The 21,427-nt window shown below is 36.8% G+C and overlaps 1 pseudogene; it reads left to right on the forward strand.

Moving 5' to 3' along the window:
- The window catches only part of LOC113898899, a 149,449-nt pseudogene extending 130,258 nt beyond the window's left edge, over positions 1-19,191 (forward strand).
- The last annotated feature ends 2,236 nt before the right edge of the window (positions 19,192-21,427 follow it).

Here is a 21,427-nt window from a genome sequence, read left to right on the forward strand (position 1 = left end):
CCCCGGGATTCTTCAGGCAAGAACACTGGAGTTGGTTGCCATTTCCTTCTCCAATGCATGAAAGTGAAAAGTGAAAGTTAAGTCACTCAGTCGTGTCCGACTCTTCGTGACCCCATGGACTGCAGCCTACCAGGCTCCTCCGTCCATGGGATTTTCCAGGCAAGAGTACTGGAGTGGGGTGCCATTGCCTTCTCCGATGTTATAATAAGTGAGGGAAATGATTCTTAAGTCCACACACTTTTCTTTGGCCCAATTCTGGGTCATGTACCCATTGCTCTAGAAGAGGCAGAAGAAAACTACTGTATGAACTTATGTTCTCTTGCCAGATATGGGCATGGGGTCACCTTTCATTAAAATAGGGCTGGATGTCTCTCTGAAATCAGATTTCTATTCTGAAAGAAGAATAAGAAAAGCAATGCCAGCTGTGTCTGCTCAGTCAGTTGAGTAGAGTAAGACAGGCAGGCCAGGACATACAAAATTACATGACATTTTGTAATTAATTTTGTTATTGGAGGCAGTAGGATGACAGAGGTCAAAGTTAGAACCTATATGAAAATATCCTGTATAGAGTGATTCTATTGAAACTTAGGGTGGGAAAGGGTAATCATATATTCAGGAAGAAAGTTTAGAGTAATGAGAAGGGTTTTTTCCATAAATGAAAGAGACATGAGCATTTTAATTCAAAAACACTGTCAAGAAAGAGACCAGAGATTACAAAAATGAGCCTAGAGTAGTGTTTTTCAGTATTTAATGTGCATATAAATCACCTATTGATCAGAAAGATCACAGTGAAACCTAATCAGCAATATGGATCTCTATATAAAGAGCATGATATTGTTAGACTAGCTTTTGTTGAGAGAGAAAGAACAGAGAGCATGTAAAAAGTGGGTTGACTGTTAAGGGGCAGAATAATGAGGAAACAACTGCAAGGAAAGGACTTTAACTCTTCACAATGAAAAATTAAAAAAAAAAAACTGTTATAGAAAAGATAGAAGAGTGTCATAGGTGATTTTAGAAACCTTAGGTTTATTCTCATCATATTTCACACATGGCCTAGCTTAAAAATAATCACAATTCTATCTTGAACTTTTTGAGTTATCAAAAGAGAGAGAGAAAAAAGGAGGGGAGGAATAAATAATTTATCATTTATACTTTAAGATTCTACAAAAGTGACACCTTGTAAGTCCTGGGTTGCAGCCAAGGTTAGCTATTTTAATTTGCCATATATTAAAGAATCAACCTACTAAAGTTACAAATTGAAAAGTTGTGAAATCATTTTTATGAATGATTATAAATTATGGTGAAAAATCTAATTATCATGAGCTTAGATAAATAAGGGATATTTTGTTCCCTATTTATTTAAAAATTACAGCTTTAAACAAGTTCACATTTCATCCAAGCCACTGATAAATTGTTTTGAGTGTGTGTGTGTGTTCAAAATATATGAGGGTGATCAGATCAAGTGTTTAGAAGCCATATTTCATGAAGTACGGGTCTGAAAAGAGGACAGAAAAGGATATGAGAGCTTTTTATTTATTTATTTTTTAATTAGAGGCTTTATTGTAGAAGTAAGAATAGACTCAGAAGTTCCTAGAGTAGTGGCCAATGGATAGAGTTTATAAGAAGGTGAGTTTTGACTTAATAAAAAGGAAAAACATTTTAACAGTTTAAAAATGCTCAACAACTGATTAGATTGTTTTGAAGGAAATAAGTTTTGATCCTTGAATGACTGACACCATTTGCCCAGGATATTATGGAAGAGATATTTATGGATGACAAAAATAAAATTGATATTCCTTTTACTTTAATAATATTAAACTATATGCAGGAATAATGTGGTCCACTGGAGAAGAGAATGGCAAACCACTTCAATATTCTTGCCTTGAACCCCAGAAATAGTATGAAAAGGCAAAAAGACAGGACACTGAAAGATGAACTCCCCAGGTCAGTGGTGTCCAATATGCTACTGGAGATCAGTGGAGAAATAACTCCAGAAAGAATGAAAGGATGGAGCCAAAGCAAAAACAACACCCAGTTGTGGATGTGATTGGTGAGAGTAGCAAGGTTCAATGCTGTAAAGGGCAATATTGCATAGGAACCTGGAATGTTAGGTCCATGAATTAAAGCAAATTGGAAGTGGTCAAACAGGAGATGACAAGAGTGAACATCGACATTCTAGGAATCAGTGAACTAAGATGGACTGGATTGGGTGAATTTAACTCAGATGACCATTATATCTACTACTGTGGGCAGGAATCCCTTAGAAGAAATGGAGTAGCCATCATGGTCAACAAAAGAGTCTGAAATGCAGTACGTGGATGCAATCTCAAAAATGACAGAACGATCTCTGTTTGTTTCCAAGGCAAACCATTCAATATCACAGTAATCCAAGTCTATGCCCTGACCAGAAATGCTGAAGAAGCTGAAGTTGAATAGTTCTATGAAGACCTACAAGACCTTCTAGAACTAACACCCAAAAAAGATGGCCTTTTCATTCTAGGGGACTGGGATGCAAAAGTAGGAAATCAAGAAACACCTGGAGTAACAGGCAAATTTGGCCTTGGAGTATGGAATGGAGCAGGGCAAAGCCTAATAGAGTTTTGCCAAGAGAACACACTGGTCATAGCAAACACCCTCTTCCAACAACACAAGAGAAGACTCTACACATGGATATCACCAGATGGTCAACAGTGAAATCAGATTGATTATATTCTTTGCAGCCAAAGATGGAGAAGCTCTATACAGTCAGCAAAAACAAGTCCGTGAGCTGACTATGGCTCAGATCATGAATTCCTTATTGCCAAATTCAGACTGAAATAGAAGAAAGTGGAGAAAACCACTAGACCATTCAGTAATGACCTAAATCAAATCCCTTATGAATATACAGTGAAAGTGAGAAATAGATTTAAGGGACTAGATCTGATAGAGTTCCTGATGAACTATGGACAGAGGTTCATGACATTGTACAGGAGACAGGGATCAAGAACATCCCCAAGAAAAATAAATGCAAAAAAGCAAAATGGCTGTCTGAGGAGGCCTTACAAATAGCTGTGAAAAGAAGGGAAGAGAAAAGCAAAGGAGAAGAGGAAAGATATACCCATTTGAATGCAGAGTTCCAAAAAATAGCAAGGAGAGGTAAGAAAGCCTCCTCAGAGATCAATGCAAAGAAATAGAGGAAAACAACAGAATGGGAAAGACTAGAGATCTCTTCAAGAAAATTAGAGGTACCAAGGGAACATTTCATGCAAAGATGGGCTCAATAAAGGACAGAAATGGTATGGACCTAACAGAAGCAGAAGATATTAAGAAGAGGTGGCAAGAATACACAGAAGAATATATAAAAAAGATCTTCACGACCCAGATAACCATGATGGTGTGATCACTTACCTAGAGCCAAACATCCTGGAATGTGAAGTCAAGTGGGCATTAGGAAGCATCACTACAAACAAAGCTAGTTGAGGTGATAGAATTCCAGTTGAGCTATTTCAAATCCTGAAAGATGATGCTGTGAAAGTGCTGCACTCAATATGCCAGCAAATTTGGAAAATTTAGCAGTGGCCACAGGACTGGAAAAGGTCAGTTTTCATTCTGATACCAAAGAAAAGCAATGCCAAAGAATGCCCAAACTACCACACAATTGCACTCATCTCACACGCTAGTAAAGTAATGCTCAAAATTCTCCAAGCCAGGCTTCAGCAATACATGAACCATGAACTTCCAGATGTTCAAGCTGGGTTTAGAATAGGCAGAGGAACCAGAGATCAAATTGCCAACATCTGCTGGATCATTGAAAATGCAAGAGAGTTCCAGAAGAATGGCTATTTCTGCTTTATTGACTATGCCAAAGCCTTTGACAGTGTGGATCACAGTAAACTGTGGAAAATTCTGAAAGAGAAGGGAGTACCATACCACCTGACTTGCTTCTTGAGAAATATGTATGCAGGTCCAGAAGCAACAGTTAGAACTGGACATGGAACAGACTGGTTCCAAATAGGAAAAAAGAGTATTTCAAGCTTGTATATTGTCACCCTGCTTATTTAACTTATATGCAGAGTACTTCTCCAGGCAAGAATACTGGAGTGGGTTGCCATTTCCTTCTCCAGAGGATCTTCCCAACCCAGGGATCAAACCCACATCTCCTGCATTGCAGGCAGACGCTTTAACCTCTGAGCCACCAGGGAATAAGCCAATATGCAGAGTACGTCATGAGAAATGCTGGGCTGGAGGAAGTACAAGCTGTAATCAAGATTGCTAGTAAAAATATCAATAACCTCAGATATGCAAACAATACCACCCTTATGGCAGAAAGTGAAGAAGAACTAAAGAGCCTCTTGATGAAAGTGAAAGAGGAGAGTGAAAAAGTTGGCTTAAAGCTCAACATTCAGAAAACTAAGATCATGGCATCCGGTCCCATCACTTCATGGGAGATAGATGGGGAAACAGTGGAAACAGTGGCTGACTTTGTTTTTCTGGGCTCCAAGATCACTGCAGATGCTGATTGCAGCCATGAAATTAAAAGACGCTTACTCCTTGGAAGGAAAATTGTGAACAACCTAGATGGCATATTCAAAAGCAGAGACATTACTTTGCCAACAAATGTCTGTCTAGCCAAGGCTATGGTTTTTCCAGTGGTCATGTATGGATGTGAGAGTTGGACTGTGAAGAAAGCTGAGTGCCGAAGAATTGATGCTTTTGAACTATGATGTTGGAGAAGACTCTTGAAGGTCCCTTGGACTGCAAGGAGATCCAACCAGTCCATCCTAAAGGATATCAGTCCCGAGTGTTCATTGGAAGGACTAATGTTGAAGCTGAAACTCCAATACTTTGGCCACGTGATGCAAAGAGCTGACTCATTTGAAAAGACCCTGATGCTGGGAAAGATTAAGGGCAGGAGGAGAAGGGGACGACAAAGGATGAGATGGTTGGATGGCATCACTAACTCAAAGGACATGGGTTGGGTGGACTCTGGGAGTTGGTGATGGACAGGGAGGCCTGATGTGCTGCAGTTCATGGGGTTGCAAATAGTTGGACACAGCTGAGCAACTGAACTGAACTGAACTGAAGGTCTTCAAATTCTCTTATAAAATTTTACTTCTCATCAGGGTTAAACACATTATATTTGATGAATAGGAAACAAAAATCTGATTACATTAGCAGGTGTAACAATAGAATTTTGACAATGTCATTAAAATGTTCCTATGCCAATTAGTCTTCAGAAATATACTTTCTGGGCCTGAGTCTTAGACACTTGTAATTTCTTCGAGCAATTAGAAATTTATTTTACTACAGCTCCTGAGTCTGTTTTCTTTCCTCTTCCCCTTCTGTTGATTGACTGTAAAGCTATGTTTACCTCAAATTAGTTATTGGGAGTATTTCTGTCCTTTTCTCCCAAAGAACTAGGTTCAGATTACATAAAGCAACCAAAGGCTTAGCCTTATATGTTCTTCTAATCACCATAGTATTTATAAATATCTGAGTGGAAGCTGATGCCCCAGGAAAAATGAATATTAGCTTAAAAAGTTGATGAGCTTATTTCATGCCCTAAATAATTTTACATTTATTACTGTTAAAGTTTATTGTACTTAAAAGGTATCAGGATTTTTAAAATTATTTTGCTTTTAATTTTTTCCCTTTTTCAGCATTTCATTGGAAAAGAGTAGTTCATTATCCTATGGCAAAGATAAAGATGAGAAAAGTTCCATAGTATATATTCATAGTGATTTACACGCACCATGACTACAAATTCTGTAACAATGGAAAGAGAGATGTGACAGAGTATTTATATTCTCATGAAAGTGAAAAAGTGAATGTGTTAGTCACTCAGTTGTGTCTGACTCTTTGTGACCCCACAAACTGTAACCCATCAGGCTCCTCTGTCTGTGGAATTTTCCAGACAAGAATACGCAAGTGGGAAGCCATTCCATTCTCCAGGGGATCTTTCCAGCTCAGGGCCTGAACCCAGGTCTCCTGCATTGCAGGCAGATTCTTTACTGTCTGAGCCATGAAAAGGGATCGTATTTACATTTGTTATCACAATCAGTTTTTAGACCTATATGAAAGTAATATACACATGTTAGGCATCATAAATCTTTGTTCAGTTAAATTTAATGATAATTTTTTATTTATTTTTTTGAGCACAGTTTGGGTGCACTTGTGCCAGAAACTGAGAAAATTTAATATGCAAATTAATATGAGCATAGTAATGCAAAAGTGAAAATAAGATAAATTAAACTTCAAAAAGAATGAAAAAAAATAAGATGAAAGATGAATATAACAGATGGTAAAAATATGAAAAAAATGAAGATTAAGTGTAATATATCAAACTCACTAATTAAGATGGCTGACAACACATTTTAAAAGATTGTAGAGGAAAATCTAAATAAATATATAGGTATCCTATATTAATGGATGTAACATCCATCATTTTAAAATTATAAATTCTCTCCAAATTAATTTCTACATTTAATGTATTTCTAATAAAAACCCTATTAGGTTTTTTTTTTTTTTTTTTCCCAAGAACTTTGACAAACAGATTCTAAAATAAATATAGGAGAATAAATGTTCACAAAGAACATGCATGCCCTTTGCTTGTCCTGTTTTCTTAAATAGTTGTTTTCTGGGTTCCAGGAAGTATCTGATGTCAGTCAGTTCAGTTGCTCAGTCATGTCCGACTCAATTTGCAACCCCATGGACTGCAGCACACCAGGCTTCCCTGTCCATCACCAACTCCTGGAGCTTTCTCAAATTCATGTCCATCAACTCAGTGATGCCATCCAACCATCTCATCCTCTGTTGTCCCCTTTTCCTCCTGCGTTCAATCTTTCCCAGCATCGGGGTCTTTTCCAGTGAGTCAGTTCTTAGAATCAGATGGCCAAAGTATTGGAGTTTCAGCGTCAGCATCAGTCCTTCCAATGAATATTCAGGACTGATCTCCTTTAGGATGGACTGGTTGGATCTCCTTGCAGTCCAAGGGACTCTCAAGAGTCTTCTCCAACACCACAGTTCAAAAGAATCAATTCTTCAGCACTCAGCTTTCTTTATAGTCCAACTCTCACATCCATACATCACAACTGGAAAAACCATAACTTTGACTAGAGGGGCCTTTTTCAGCAAAGTAATGCCTATGCTTTTTAATATGCTATCTAGTTTGGTCATAACTTTTCTTCCAAGGAGCAAGCGTCTTTTAATTTCATGGCCGTAGTCACTATCTGCAGTAATTTTGGAGCCCAAGAAAATAAAGTCTGCCACTGTTTCCATTGTTTCCCCATCTATTTGCCATGAAGTGATGGGACTGGATCCCACGATCTTAGTTTTTTGAATGTTGAGTATCTGATGGGTAGAATCTAATTTCAATGTCTGTTCCCCATAGGAAGGAAGGCTGGGTATTTTTTCCCCTTATTCCATGTTGGAAGATCAAGTTTCACAGTTTGGAGTAATATTGAAATATGAATCAATTCAATTAGATTTTCACTTCCCTTACCTATGTTAATGTGTTGTTTAACTGCCTTCCACACTCCAAAGCTCTCCTCTAACACTGCTGGCAGCGTAATAGACAAATCTTCACAGCTTTCAAGCTTAGTATACTTTGGTTTTGAAAACAGAGCATAAGATGTGAAATGTTTCCCTGGGGTCTGAATGACTTTTAAAGTTGGTGGTTGCTCCTGAGTCAATGCTAAAAACCAGAACCTGAGAGTAAGGGGAACCCAGGTGCCTTTTAGTGAATGAATTGCATTTTTTGTGCTTGCTTGTTGTAGTCTCGATTGAGTGGTGTCACTTTCACTTTTCCCTTTCATGCATTGGAGAAGGAAATGGCAACCCACTCCAGTGTTCTTGCTTGGAGAGTCCCAGGGACGGCGGAGCCTGGTGGGCTGCCGTCTATGGGGTCACACAGAGTCGGACACGACTGAAGTGACTTAGCAGCAGCAGCAGCAGAAGCAGCAGCAGCATATGTGGATCAAGCCATCATTTAGGGCTCAGATCTAAAAGCAGTACCGATCAAACTCTCATTTTAATGTAATTCTCTTGAGATGTGAGACCTTAGCTCTCTTATATTACCAGTACTTAGTTTAGTACCTTGCACAGAAAAGATTCTCCAACATTGACTAAATATGTGAACAAATAGTTGAATGAATAAGGTAATGATCTGAAAGGGGCTTCCTTGGTGGCTCAGATGGTAAAGAATCTGCCTGCAATGCAGGAGACCTGGGTTTGATCCCTGGATCCGAAAGACTCCCTGGAGAAAAGAATGGCTACTCTTTCCAGTATTCTTGCCTAGAGAATTCCATGGACAGAGGAGCCTGGTGGGCTACAGTCCATGGAGTCACAGGGAGTCAGACAGAGCTGAATGACTAATACACACAGTGATCTGAAAAACTTAGGACTGGATATTTTAACCCTTTTTATGAGACATAGTACTTCTTACCAGGCTTACATGACCAAGTGCTCCATTTGGCTGACTGTGTGGCAGTGTACCTGGGAGAGAAGCATCATTCAATTTTCTTGGACACCTCTTCAGTGGCTGGCAATTCGAATAAAGTACTTTAATTTTGCTGGATATTCCTTGAAGGAAGCATCTAAGAAAAGACACTGAATCAGTTCAGTTCAGTCGCTCAGTCACGTCCGACTCTTTGCAACCCTATGGACTGCAGCACGCCAGGCCTCCCTGTCTATTACCAACTCCTGGAGTTTACTCAAACTTATATCCATTGAGTCAGTGATGCCATCTAACCATCTTATCCCCTGTTGTCCCCCTCTCCTCCCACCTTCAATCTTTCCCAGCATCAGGGTCTTTTCAAATTAGTCAGTTCTTCGCATCAGGTGGCCAGAGTATTGGAATTTCAGCTTCAGCATCAGTCCTTTTAATGAATACTCAGGATTGATCTCTTTTAAAATGGACTGGTTGGATCTCCTTGCAGTCCAAGGGACTCTCAAGAGTCTTCTCCCACACCACAGTTCCAAAGCATGAATTCTTCAGCACTCAGCTTTCTTTATAGTCCAACTCTCACATCCAAACATCACTACTGGAAAATCCACAGCTTTGACTAGACTAATAGTTGTTCAAAAATATATATTAAAAAATACTAATGCCCTTTCTTTCATTTCTTTTTTCTACCTTCCTTCCTTTCTCCTTTCTCTTCTCACTCTCTCCCATCTTCTTTCTCTTCTTTTCCTCCCTCTCTTCCTTTCCTTTTTTTTTTTTGTTTTTTTTTGTTTGTTTGTTTTTTGAGTGGCAGTTGTCTCATAGCTGTACTGATTTACTCACTCTGAATGTTTTCTAAAGTAGTAATACAAAATGTTGCTATGAGCATTCTCAGATTTTATGGCTAGTTCATTAGTTGCCCCCTTTATTAATGAATTATGAAAAATCTCATTCACAGCCATGTGGCAGATCCATCAATTTGAAATAGGAACATACATATAAAGTTAACTTTCCTAATCAGACTTCTGATGTACCTAATTATAATTGGAAGGTGAGATTTTTTATTTAAATTTTCTGATTTATTCCTCAGGACTCCAACTTGAGGACAATCTGAACATTACACAAATGGTTCAAAGGATTGAGATGTAGAGGTACCAGAAAAATTCCAATGGTGATTCTATAGGAGTTCCACAAAGCTCATCTTTCTTTTTCCCATGGAAAGAGTATCAAGGCTCTGAGTAATGTGGTAGGAGAATAATTGAAGTATTTTAAATGATTGATATTTTAGAATTTCACTGATTTGCCAAGATGATGGTAGTAGGAGTTTGAGACCATCAGATATATGATCTATATGATGATGTCACAGCACATACTCAATTTCCATAAACAAGGAAGTAAGAAGTTTTAGTAATTTCCTGGTTGGGTGGATTGTGTAGTCGCAGTTCATTGTTATGGTCTTTTACCTAGGCTCAAAGGGCAGAATTTCCTTGATAATACCCAGTGATACTTACCTACCTTACTGAAGGCATGCTTGGTTAGGGTTAATTTTTGCTCTTGCAGTTTCTGAAAACTCAGTCTCTGAAGTTTCCTTGGGTTTCTGACTTTGTCAGATTTATGATTTCTACATTTTGCTTGTCATTTAGAGGCCATAGCATAGAAACAATGGTTCTCAGATAACTCTAAGACTGTCATCCTGTTGGTTTGGAGTCTTTCGAGAAAAATGTATCTTTAGCATGGTAGCACTTTACAGAATATCAGGCTTTGTTGAAAAAATTAGAGTACTGGGATATACTATTGCAGTAGCAATAGACTGGATTGGCTTCCCAATGACATAGTCAGAGCATGATGAAATGAAAAGGGGAGTTAAAGCTTAAATTGTGAACATCTGCATGTGATTGAGTTTTGCACCATGTTATCAAGCTTGATCAGTTTTATGCTAAATGTATTATGGCAGCTTTCCCCCAAAGAATTGGTCAACACCTCTGGAAACTCATTCTAGAAGACAGCTTCTTTCTACTTTAGGTTTCTGACAAGATTTGTATAACATTTCTCCATTGACTAAATTGACATGTATTCATTCATTTGCATTTCATCATTTCAGCAAATATTTATTGGGCCAATTATAAGTGCTAGCTTATAATTGGGCTGAACATTACATGTTTTAAAAGTGTTCCTATAAAGATATTCACAGAATGATATTGGTACAGACAAGTGAGACACAATAAGGATTGCAACATCAAGAAAATGATGGTAGGGCTAATGTTTGAAGCCTCTGTAGACACTGACCAGTTAAATAAAGGACTATAGAGATTTTTCTATTAGGACAAAGCAGTAATAAGTATCAGCGAAGTAAGCAAGAGTATGTGGCTTTGTAAACTTCTGAATACAGCTGGGAGAGAGAGTGAAAACATAAGGAGTGATTAGAGTTCACAGGGTGCAGATTATAAAAACAAAGGAGCCCTTGAAGGATTTCACTGTCTAATAAAGACACAATCAGACTTGGGTTTTTAAATAGAAAGCCTGAGATATAGATGGAAAATAGATTGGAGTCAGGGAACTTGGGGTAGAAGTTATAAAGCTTATCCAGAAATCCAAGTGCAAAGTGAATGAAGTAGTGGAATAGCTGTAGATATAGAGAAGGAAGGATAAATAAATGGTATTGAAATGGTGGAATGGGTAAATCTTGATTATTGATTTGCTGTGAAAGGTTTGGGAGGAAATTACCTTTGGCATGCCTACATGTGCAGTTTTAAGAATAAGTAATGAGGTGCTCTGGGATGCCATGGTGGATTTACCGGATATTACACAATAATTTAAATTTTTGAGAGAAATGCAACAATATCTATAGGACAAGAAATAAAGGTGTAATTGCACAGTTTGACTCCAGGGTTGGAGAAATTTCACAGAGCCCAGATACATATATCTCCTTAGCAAGTGATTGTGCTTATTTAAAAATGAAATAAAATATTTTAAATTTATTTTTATCAGTTTTTCTAATGGTACTAAATTGTTAGAATCTAAACCTTACTAAGTTGTTTGGATCAAATTCCTTACTAAATAGAACCATCAGGTATTTCATTTGGCTTAGGTGTGTTGTGAAAAAAACACCTGATACATAATCACCTTTTTATTTTTAATACTTTGTGTCAGCCACGATGATTATAGGTTAGTAGGCATTATCAGTCCTAAACCTTTCAACAACCACAAGTTACCTGAGTCCCAAGCCTGAGCTTATAGAGGATAGTAGAGGTTCCCATTTTTGGAAATAACAGACCTCATCAATGTCCTCCCTGTGAAGCCCATCAAGGCCTAATAATCTTCTAAAACTCACAATATTAATTGTTACTAAATTTCCAATAACTAGAAGCAAGAACCTTGGAGTTTGGAATGGGGCGAAACTTTCAGATAACATAAAAAATAGGAGTTCAGGAAGTCCAGATTTGGGGCTGAAAACTATCAACGCTAAAGAGATTGAAGTACCAAGAACCCAGAATTTAGAGTCAGACTCTGTGTGTCAGTTACGTTCTTATATCAAGTGTGATTATTCCTTTAAATCACTTAGCACAGAGCAAGCACTCAAAAATATGTACATGAAGTCTGCCTTGGTGCCTATGTTAACAGTCTTTATAAGCAATGTCTTGATTCCTGTTGTAACTACAGCTTTTCTTTGGTTTAAAGTGCTTGTTTAAAGAACCATGTTTATACTGTTTATACAACTGAATCTGTTGTTTAAGATGGAAGGTTTATGTGGCATGTCTTGCACGGTAATGCATTTGCTTAAACAATGCTGTGTGACTGCCCTCCTTTGGGACCCACAAGAAAATGAGTCTCTTGTGAGTCAATCGCAGCAATGAAAAAATTTACAATAAAATTGGCTTCTGCTTTGTGTGAAGTTTATATCCACTTGTACAAGGTGAGCTGATACAGGATGTCAGCATGGTTTCTCACCAAGGGCTATCCTCTTGAGACCTGTGAAAGAAAGGATCATTTCTGTCAAGCTCAATGTGTCTTTTTAAAATTTTATGCTTTAACTTTTCTTTGATATTACTGTTTTCTCACACAGATTGCAATTACCATTAGCTTTGTATTGTAATGATCTATTCCTCTACAGGTAATGGCAGTATGTTTTATAGAAATACAGGCTTGGGTGAAACTTCCTAAACTTTCTATTTGGGCAAGTATAAATCTTTCCCTCCGGTCTTGCTCAGGAACAATCAAGATGAAGCATCAGGAAAAGATAAAGCACAATCAAATATGGAAAAATGAGGAGAGGAGTTTCAATTAGTTGCTCTCTCTATTGAGTAATTTATCCAAAATGTTGTGTATCTGCAAGGAGTTTCATTGAGTTGTTGTTGTTGTTTTGAAACAACAAATATTTATTAATATTTCTCACAGTTCTAAGGCTGGGGTGTTCAAGATCCAGGTTTCATAGATACAGTGTCTGGTGAGAGCCCTCTTCCTGGTTTTTAAATAACTCATTTCTGGCTGTATCCTCACATAGTGGAGAGAGAGAAGACTGGTTTCTTCTTCTTTTTTAAACTTATAATTTTGCATTGATGTATAGCCAATTAGGGATTCCCCAGTGGCTCAGTGGGTAAAGAATCCACTTGCAATGCAGGAAATGCAGGAGATGCTGGTTCGATCCCTGGGTTGGGAAGATCCCTAGGAGGAGGGCATGGCAACCCACTCCAGTATTCTTACCTGGAGAATCCCATGGACAGAGGAGTCTGGTGGGCTATAGTCCATGAGGTTGCAAAGAGTAGGACACGACTGAAGCGACTGAGCATGTATGCATAGCTGATTAACAATGTTGTGATAGTTTCAGGATGAACACATTGCTATATTTAAAATGTATAATCAACAATGACCTACTGATTAGCACATGGAACTCTGCTCAATGTTTTGTGGCAGCCTGGATGGGAGAGGAGTTTGGGGAAGAATGGATACATGTATGTTTATGGCTGAGTTCCTTCCTTCTCCACTGAGTTTTATTCTGATGCATAAATATGATCACTGCCTGCCTGGTGTACTGATTAACTTTTGAACAGCACAGTGAGGCTTGTTTCTATGGTAGGAGTGAGTTGGGAGAACCACACAGATGATACAGCATTGCTTTTATTTGTCACCAATGTTATTTCTGAATTTGGGGATTTAACCCTTGGGAGTAAAATGAGAGGTGTAAGCAAACTTTTGTTGACTCATTTCACTCTATTGTATTGAAGAATTAGGTTTATGATAAACATAATTACTTGTATGAGAAGAAAGCAAAAGTGCATTTGTGAAAGTGACTGATTTCCCACGTGGATTATAGTTTTGTTTAAAAGCAAACTAATAAATACCAACAAAATTATCTTTCCAACTAAAAAACCAACCAAACAATAAACAAATACATAAAATAAAATAATGGCTGAGCAGGTTTAAACTGTTTAAAGTTTACATTTGTTATCCTTAATCTGTGAGAGGAGAAGCAGCTCATTCCTTACTATTCTGGTGTTATCAGTACATGAATAAATTAATTTGGTGTCTGTTCTGTTTATGTGATTGCATGATTCATCAGATCCTAGCAGGAAATGAAAGGTCTCTCATTCCTAAGTAGCAGCTTGTCCCATCCTGAATTTTACTCCTTTTGTTTTTCAGATCTTATGTCTGATAATAAATTTTAAATTCCTCAAGGACAGCATGCTCTCTTCTACATATAATTTGTTATGGTAAATCAGGATGCAGTTTATAGCTGAACATAATTATTTTAATACCAAGCATTTCAAATTCTCTGTATATATGTGATATTGCTAAATTCATTAGAGCTGTGTTTAATAATATGAGTTATTTTAATGTTAAATTACCTTTAATTTACAGTTATTCTACAGGTAATCTACAGGGATGTATACTTTCATATCTGAGATCTGAACAGTTGGAAGTATCTAGATGGAAAGAGGATGTATGACAGATCCATCTCTGAAACATTGAAACTTTTATTAATTCTGAATTGTAAACTTGTGTGTGTGTTTTCATGGCATAGAATTAAATTGTGAGTGTTAACATCGGAAGCCTGAATCCCTTCTGAATAACTCTGCTTCATGCTGCCTCATGTTTTATGCAAATTATGTTTTTGCTAGAATTGCCATTGCCAGACTACATTAAACTTTAATGCACTTAGAGAAGAATTGGATTATAAAAATTACTGTTAATATCATCATGTCTCTATAAAGAAATTAAGGAACTTATTTGAACATTTTTAAAAGAGACACAGAAAGTAAGGAAGAATGATAGTAGTGGAGAAAATGATTACTTTTAGTCTATAGTACCATTTGATGTTTTATATTAAAATTTTGCCTCATCCTTTACAATCATATTTATTCTATGATTCACATTCAAAAGTTACTATTTTCTCTTTAAAGTGAGATTAGATGCTAAACAGTCTCTAAGTTAGTTGCCTCTTCAGAAATGTGTGTCTAATATTTTCACAAATTTTCTGACTAGATAGAATGATTATTATAATTACACAATAATATATTATATATTATATACATAATATAATTAATAAAATATGACTATGAAGAGCACAATCCTCTTGATATCCATGGGGCATTCATTCTAGGATCCTCGTGCTTGCATACTTACTCAGTTGTGTCTGACTCTTTGCAATCCCATAAATCTCAACCTGACAGGCTCCTTTGTCAGTGGGATTGTCCAGGCAAGAATGCTGGGGGTAGATTTTCACTTTCTCCTCCAGGGTATCTTCTTGACCCAGAGATTGAACCCATGTCTCCTGAGTCTCCTGCATTGGCAGGTGGATTCTTGATCCTCACATGTATCAAATTCCTCAGATGTTCAAGTCCCTTATATAACATGGCAGAGTACAGTTGCCCTTCCATTTATTCTTATCTGCGGGTGATGCTTCTGGGGGTTCAACCAATTGCGGATTGAAATCCTAGGTTGGCTGAACCTATGGATATAGAAGGCCTGACTGTATATTCTTATGTACCTTGCATTTTATGTACTTTCTAAATTTTATGTAGGATAGCCTAAATCTTGACATTGAATGTTTTCTTACAGAGATTTGCCATTCCTAAAGACTTTCCTAAATATAATTTGGGCTTTTTCAATACCTTTGTCTTAAATGCATACAGGCTATTTTAAAAAGTTAATAACAACATTTTTTGGTAATTTCCTGATTTTATGTTAATATATAATATATTATTATATCAATAATATAACATGCTATGTTCTATTATTATAATGTTTCAATATTTAAGTATTTTTTTTTTCAAAAGAAAATACCTGTCTTATCTTTTACCATTTAGTTAAGGAAGTTAATAATTGTAAAACAAATGGTTATTTGAAGAAATTGATAAAGGCTTAGTTAAGTTTTGAAGTTTATTTCCAAGTGAATGTATTAGGCTGAAGAAAAATACACTCTGGAAAAGATGCAAAGACCAGTTAAGAGGGTGCTAGGTAGATATATTTGTTACTTCTTCCTTGCCTTATTAAACAATTTACAACTGTAGATAATCTCAATATTTATCCATATATAATTTTGGATAATGCCATTCCTTTCTATAGACCTGAGTTTTTATTTGGTATCATTTTACTTTGGCCTGAAAAGCTTCCTTTGACAGTTCTTTTACTGCAGATCTGCTGGTAGTAAATTCTACCATTTTTTTAAAATCTAAAATATCTTTGTATTTTGAAGGATAATATGTTTGGGTATAAATTCTTGATTGAAAAGCTATTTTATTTCTTTTAGCACTTTAAAGTTGTATTCATATCTGCATTGACTATGATGAGGATTTATTTTTGTCTTCTATATAAGCAACCAGGTATGCAGTGTGTCCGTTTTATTTGGATACCTTTAACATTTTTTCTTTACCTTTATATTTAATGATTTGTTCAGGATATGTCAAGGTCTTGTTTTCTTCACATTTTCCTACTTTAGATAAACTGAACTTATTAACAATATGTAAGTTTAAACTTTCACCAAATTTGAGAAGTATTCATTCACTATTTTTTCAAATCCATTTTTCTTTGTGTTCTTTCTTGAACTTATGCTGTTGCATATATCAATCAGTAGTTCTTTCATTTTTATAGCCGAGTAAATTCTCCATTCTAAGGATGTATCACAACTAGTATATTCATTCATTACTTGATGCACCACTTGGTTGTTTTTCAAGTTTTGACTAATATAAATAAACCAGTACTATGGGAGGACAACTGCAGTGTATCTTGTAATTGAAAAGAATGGCAAAAATAAATCATTGGCTCATAGAGTATGTAATCACCAAAATTCCATATCACTCAACATCAAAATACTTTGATATGAAAATTAGGCTGACTTCTTGCATTTATGGCTTTGAGCATATTTCATCCTGGTGTATTAGAGATTCACAGTCAAGGGCACACTATCCAATTTGTTTCTTCAACTTATAATCAATATTCTAAAGTGATGTGAAGATAGTGATGGACAGGGAAGCCTGGCGTGCTGCAGTACCTGGGGTTGCAGAGTCAGACACGACTTATCAACTGAACAACAAAGCGATGTGATTCAATGTAAAGTTTGGGTTTTCATTAATTTACTAAAAGTTTGCTGTAGATATGTACTAAGTATAGTTTGGTGGTTTTGGTTTGTTTTTGTTAGAGAATAATAGAGCTCCTGATTTCCAGTATTTCTTTCAAGCCTTTCAAGGTCCAAAGGTGACTCTCTGACTTTGAACAGTGAGATTTTTCCTCCAAGGTCAGAGGTGCTATTGATGCCCTTGGTGGCTTCTCATCTCAGCTAAGGATGGTAAATTTGGCTTTCAGAGTTTTCACAAGGGAGCTTATGCCAGAAACACATTTGCAGTCATGTAGCCTGTGGAGTCAGCTTGTAGGTTTGGCAAACAGTAGGATACAAACTTATTAGACTTCTCAGCCTTACCTGTGAAACTAACAGTTCTCCTCTAGTCTCTAGTAAAAAAATTATAGAATTTTTCATAATAGGTTTGAAACCTGTTAGCTTCATGGGGTAGTTAAATTTGTGTTTTGTAGAGCAGTTTCATTTTTTTTTTTAACAGTTAAAACACAATGACTTGCATATATACTAGGCCAGTCTCTAAATATTTCAAGGTACATTCTAGACATTATATAATTCATCTAATGTAGGATTTTCTTCTATCCTAAACAAATAATAAATATGTAACAGATTAATTGTCCACCTGATTCTAATTTTGAACTAAATCTGATGTAAGTTTGCCTAACTGATTTTAAAATACTTCCTCCTCTCTGCATTATCCCCTTTGTCATCCATCTCTGTGTCATCTTGGATTACTATTATAAATGAGAACTTTTATGTTTAATGCATATGCAGAGGAAGCAGCATATAGAAAAATCAGAGGTAGAAGAAAATTATCTATATTTGGGGATATATTAAGTCTGAAATATAAAGAGTGAGAAAGAAGCAGCAAGTTAGAAAGCAAACTGATGGGTGGGGCAAATCAGGAGAAGCCTATGTACCAGTCAATGTATATGTACTGAACCCAGAGTCCCAGTGAATGCCATGATTACATACAGATTGTAAGTAATTTAATCTGGGTCCTCATGGAGAGTAACAGGCAGAAGGAAAGGAGACTTATTAGCGAGTACTGAAAAAGTCTAGGGATAAGATGACAAGATCCCATTCAGAGTCATGACAATTGTGATGGAACAAAAGAACAGATATGTTTTACATGCTTTATATTATAATAGGATCTATGGAGCAGATAGGGAAGGTCTAGAATGATCCTGAGATTTTGTCGTGAATAAATGAGCAGTGTGATAGCACTACATGATACATGGGATAGCGATGTCAGAGTGACTTCTGAGAATAAATAGAATGGTATTGCTGTTTGTAAGTCTTGTTTATACTACAGTCTTTTTTTCTGGAGGAAGTTAGGGCCCCACAAGCTTGGGTTTACACAGGAAAGTCCCAGTTTATGCCTGTTTTTCTAGATACTAATTAGTAACTGACAAGGTATATAATCACGTTGGCTATGATAGATTGCCAAACTAAAAGAAAGATTTTTTTTCTGTCTTTTATCCCTTGGGAAGATCTTCCTTTTGAATTCACTTGCACTTCAAAAAGTCCATGTTCCTCTATCAGACTCCTACATTATGATAACATATATAAAATTATTTTCCTATGGTTCCACCTTCTTCAGTACATTGACACTTGAAAGTGAAAGTTGCTCAGTCCTGTCTGACTCTTTGCGACCCCTGAACTATACAGTCCATGGAATTCTCGAGGCCAGAATACCGGAGTATTGGCTGTCGGTGGCCTTGCGGATAAGCTCGTTGGGGCGGCAGAGTCGGCATTGGCTGCAGGGGGAGACTTTGGCGCGAAGTCTCACACCATCTTGCTGGTACAGCCTACCGATAGGCCAGAAGGCAGAACTTAGGCTGACTATGAATCTGTGAATGAGTGTATGGAAGGTGTTTATAAAATTATGAAGAACATCTAAAGAGAATGAATCCCAAAAGCCTATCACATATGATATCAATCAGTTGTTTGATTTTATTGATGACCTGGCATCTGCCTTGTTTACTGAGCTGATACCCAGACATACCAGCCTTATGACAAAGACTGGATAAAACAGAAAATCTGTGTGCTGTTTAATCGACAGGCCCAACAGGCTGGCACATTTGGAAGCATTAGAGGAACGGGAGTGAGCTTGGAACACAGGTGTGTACAGTGTGCTGTTGCGCAAGTTTTGTATTATAGTTATCCTGTTTCCATTTTGGTATACCCTAGCCAGAAATGAATGTATTAGATAAAGTGTGATGATCTTGTTCAATCTGAAACCCCCTTTGACCACCCCGCCTCCATTTTTCACTTATACATTTTTATGATGATTTAGATGGAAGTTGGTTTTTGTCAGTTAATGTTGGTTCCAGTCCCTCAAACTGTTCATTCCTGCTTGATAACATCCACTGAACTAATCCTTCTTCAGATTGGGATGGGGGGCAGTGGCACAGTTTAGTTATATCCTCAAGATAAAGCCTTTGTGAAAAACAAATAAATGTTCTTTAGTTAAAGAAGAGAGGCCAGAATACTGGAGTGGGTAACCATTCCCAGTTCTCCAGGGAATCTTCCCCACCCAGGAATTGAACCTGGGTCTCCTGCATTGCGGGCGGATTCTTTGTCAGCTGAGCTACCACAGAACCCCTAAGTATAAGAACTGGATTTTTATAAACTTCTCTGGCTGAATCATGCCTGCCACACAGTAAGTGCTGTATGTGTGTGTGTGTGTGTGTGTATATATGTACACATATATGTATATATGAGTGTGTATGTGTACTTTGTACGTCTTAAGTGTACATTGGTCCTATATATAGGTATTGTGATTTCATCATTTCAGTTCAGTTGCTCAGTGTGTATATATATGTGTGTATATATATATATATATATATATGAGTGTGTATGTGTACTTTGTACATCTTAAGTGTACATTGATTGGTCCTATATATAGGTATTGTGATTTCATCAGTTCAGTTCAGTTGCTCAGTCGTGTCCAACTCTTTGTGACCCCATGAATCGCAGCGCGCCAGGCCTCCCTGTCCATCACCAACTCCCAGAGTTCACTCAAATTCACATCCATGGAGTCAGTGATGCCATCTAGCCATCTCATCCTCTGTCATCCCCTTCTCCTCCTGCCCCCAATCCCTCTCATCATCAGAGTCTTTTCCAATAAGTCAACTCTTCGCATGAGGTGGCCAAAGTACTGGAGTTTCAGCTTTAGCATCATTCCTTCCAAAGAACACCCAGGGCTGATATCCTTTAGAATGGACTGGTTGGATCTCCTTGCAGTCCAAGGGACTCTCAAGAGTCTTCTCCAACACCACAATTCAAAAGCATCAGTTCTTCGGTGCTCAGCCTTCTTCACAGTCCATACATGACCACTGGAAAAACCATAGCTTTGACTAGACGGACCGTTGATTGGTAGTAAAGTTAAGAGTTTCATTAGGGAAATGTAAGTTTTCCTCAGAGAAAGCTATGATAGGCAAAGAGTTTGGAGAATTTTGAAATTATCTGGAACCATTTTTGGGGTATTGGATATTATTTTGTAAAATTTTTTCTCTTGTCAAATAGTTATTTGGAGGACTTTAATGTCTGTGGCTCCTGATTTTAATATCTGCAAATGTCCTTGATTTACATATTACTAGGTTATTATTTTGATCTGCTGACATAATACATTGGTACTTTGCATGATACAGAAAGTTATGCAAATATTTGTTGGTGTTGTTATTTTATTACAGATATTAATGTTACAAGGTTTATAATGATAATATATTTCCTTTGCAGTGGAAATTTTTCTTAATCACTGAAGCTTTTTAAAAACTTCCTAAATTTGGAAAATGGAAGTATAAATATTAGATGAAGAGGACAAATGGAAAAAAAGAATAAATTCTTAGTTAAAAATAACAGTGCCAATGAATGTAACATTGCCCTTAAAAATGAGTCAGTTTCTACACCAGATATAGAAATACATTTGAATTTAATTAAACCCCATGATTTTTAAGCTTCTTATATAGTATCCTCAATAACAATAAATGCTTTAAAAGAAAGGTGATATTAACAATTTATAGATACGCTTTTTAAAATTGTCAGAAAAATGGAAAAAGAAAAATTTAAACAGAAAAATTCAAAAAAGAAAAGTGAAGCAAACATACTCACTCAAAATCATTGAGTTCAAGGTGTCCATAGAGAGAAGGATCATGAGTGTAATTAGCCCAAAAGTCAAAGGGTGAAGGAGATGTTAATGTGAATACACAGCAAGTGTATTATGCCTGCTTTTAGAATTGATTAATTCTTCAGAAAACTTTCATCAGGGGATTAAGAGCTGTGAGGTAAATACTAAAACTCTACCACAGCATGTGAGTCTTAAGAAAATCAGTATACCCAAGAAAATGATGCTAAGGTAAATGCGTATACAAATATGCATTAATATAGCTTAGTCATCTGAGAGTAGACACTATTATTTATATTATTTTTTCTAT

This window comes from Bos indicus x Bos taurus, chromosome 9 (assembly GCF_003369695.1).
Source record: "Bos indicus x Bos taurus breed Angus x Brahman F1 hybrid chromosome 9, Bos_hybrid_MaternalHap_v2.0, whole genome shotgun sequence".
NCBI lineage: Eukaryota > Metazoa > Chordata > Mammalia > Artiodactyla > Bovidae > Bos > Bos indicus x Bos taurus.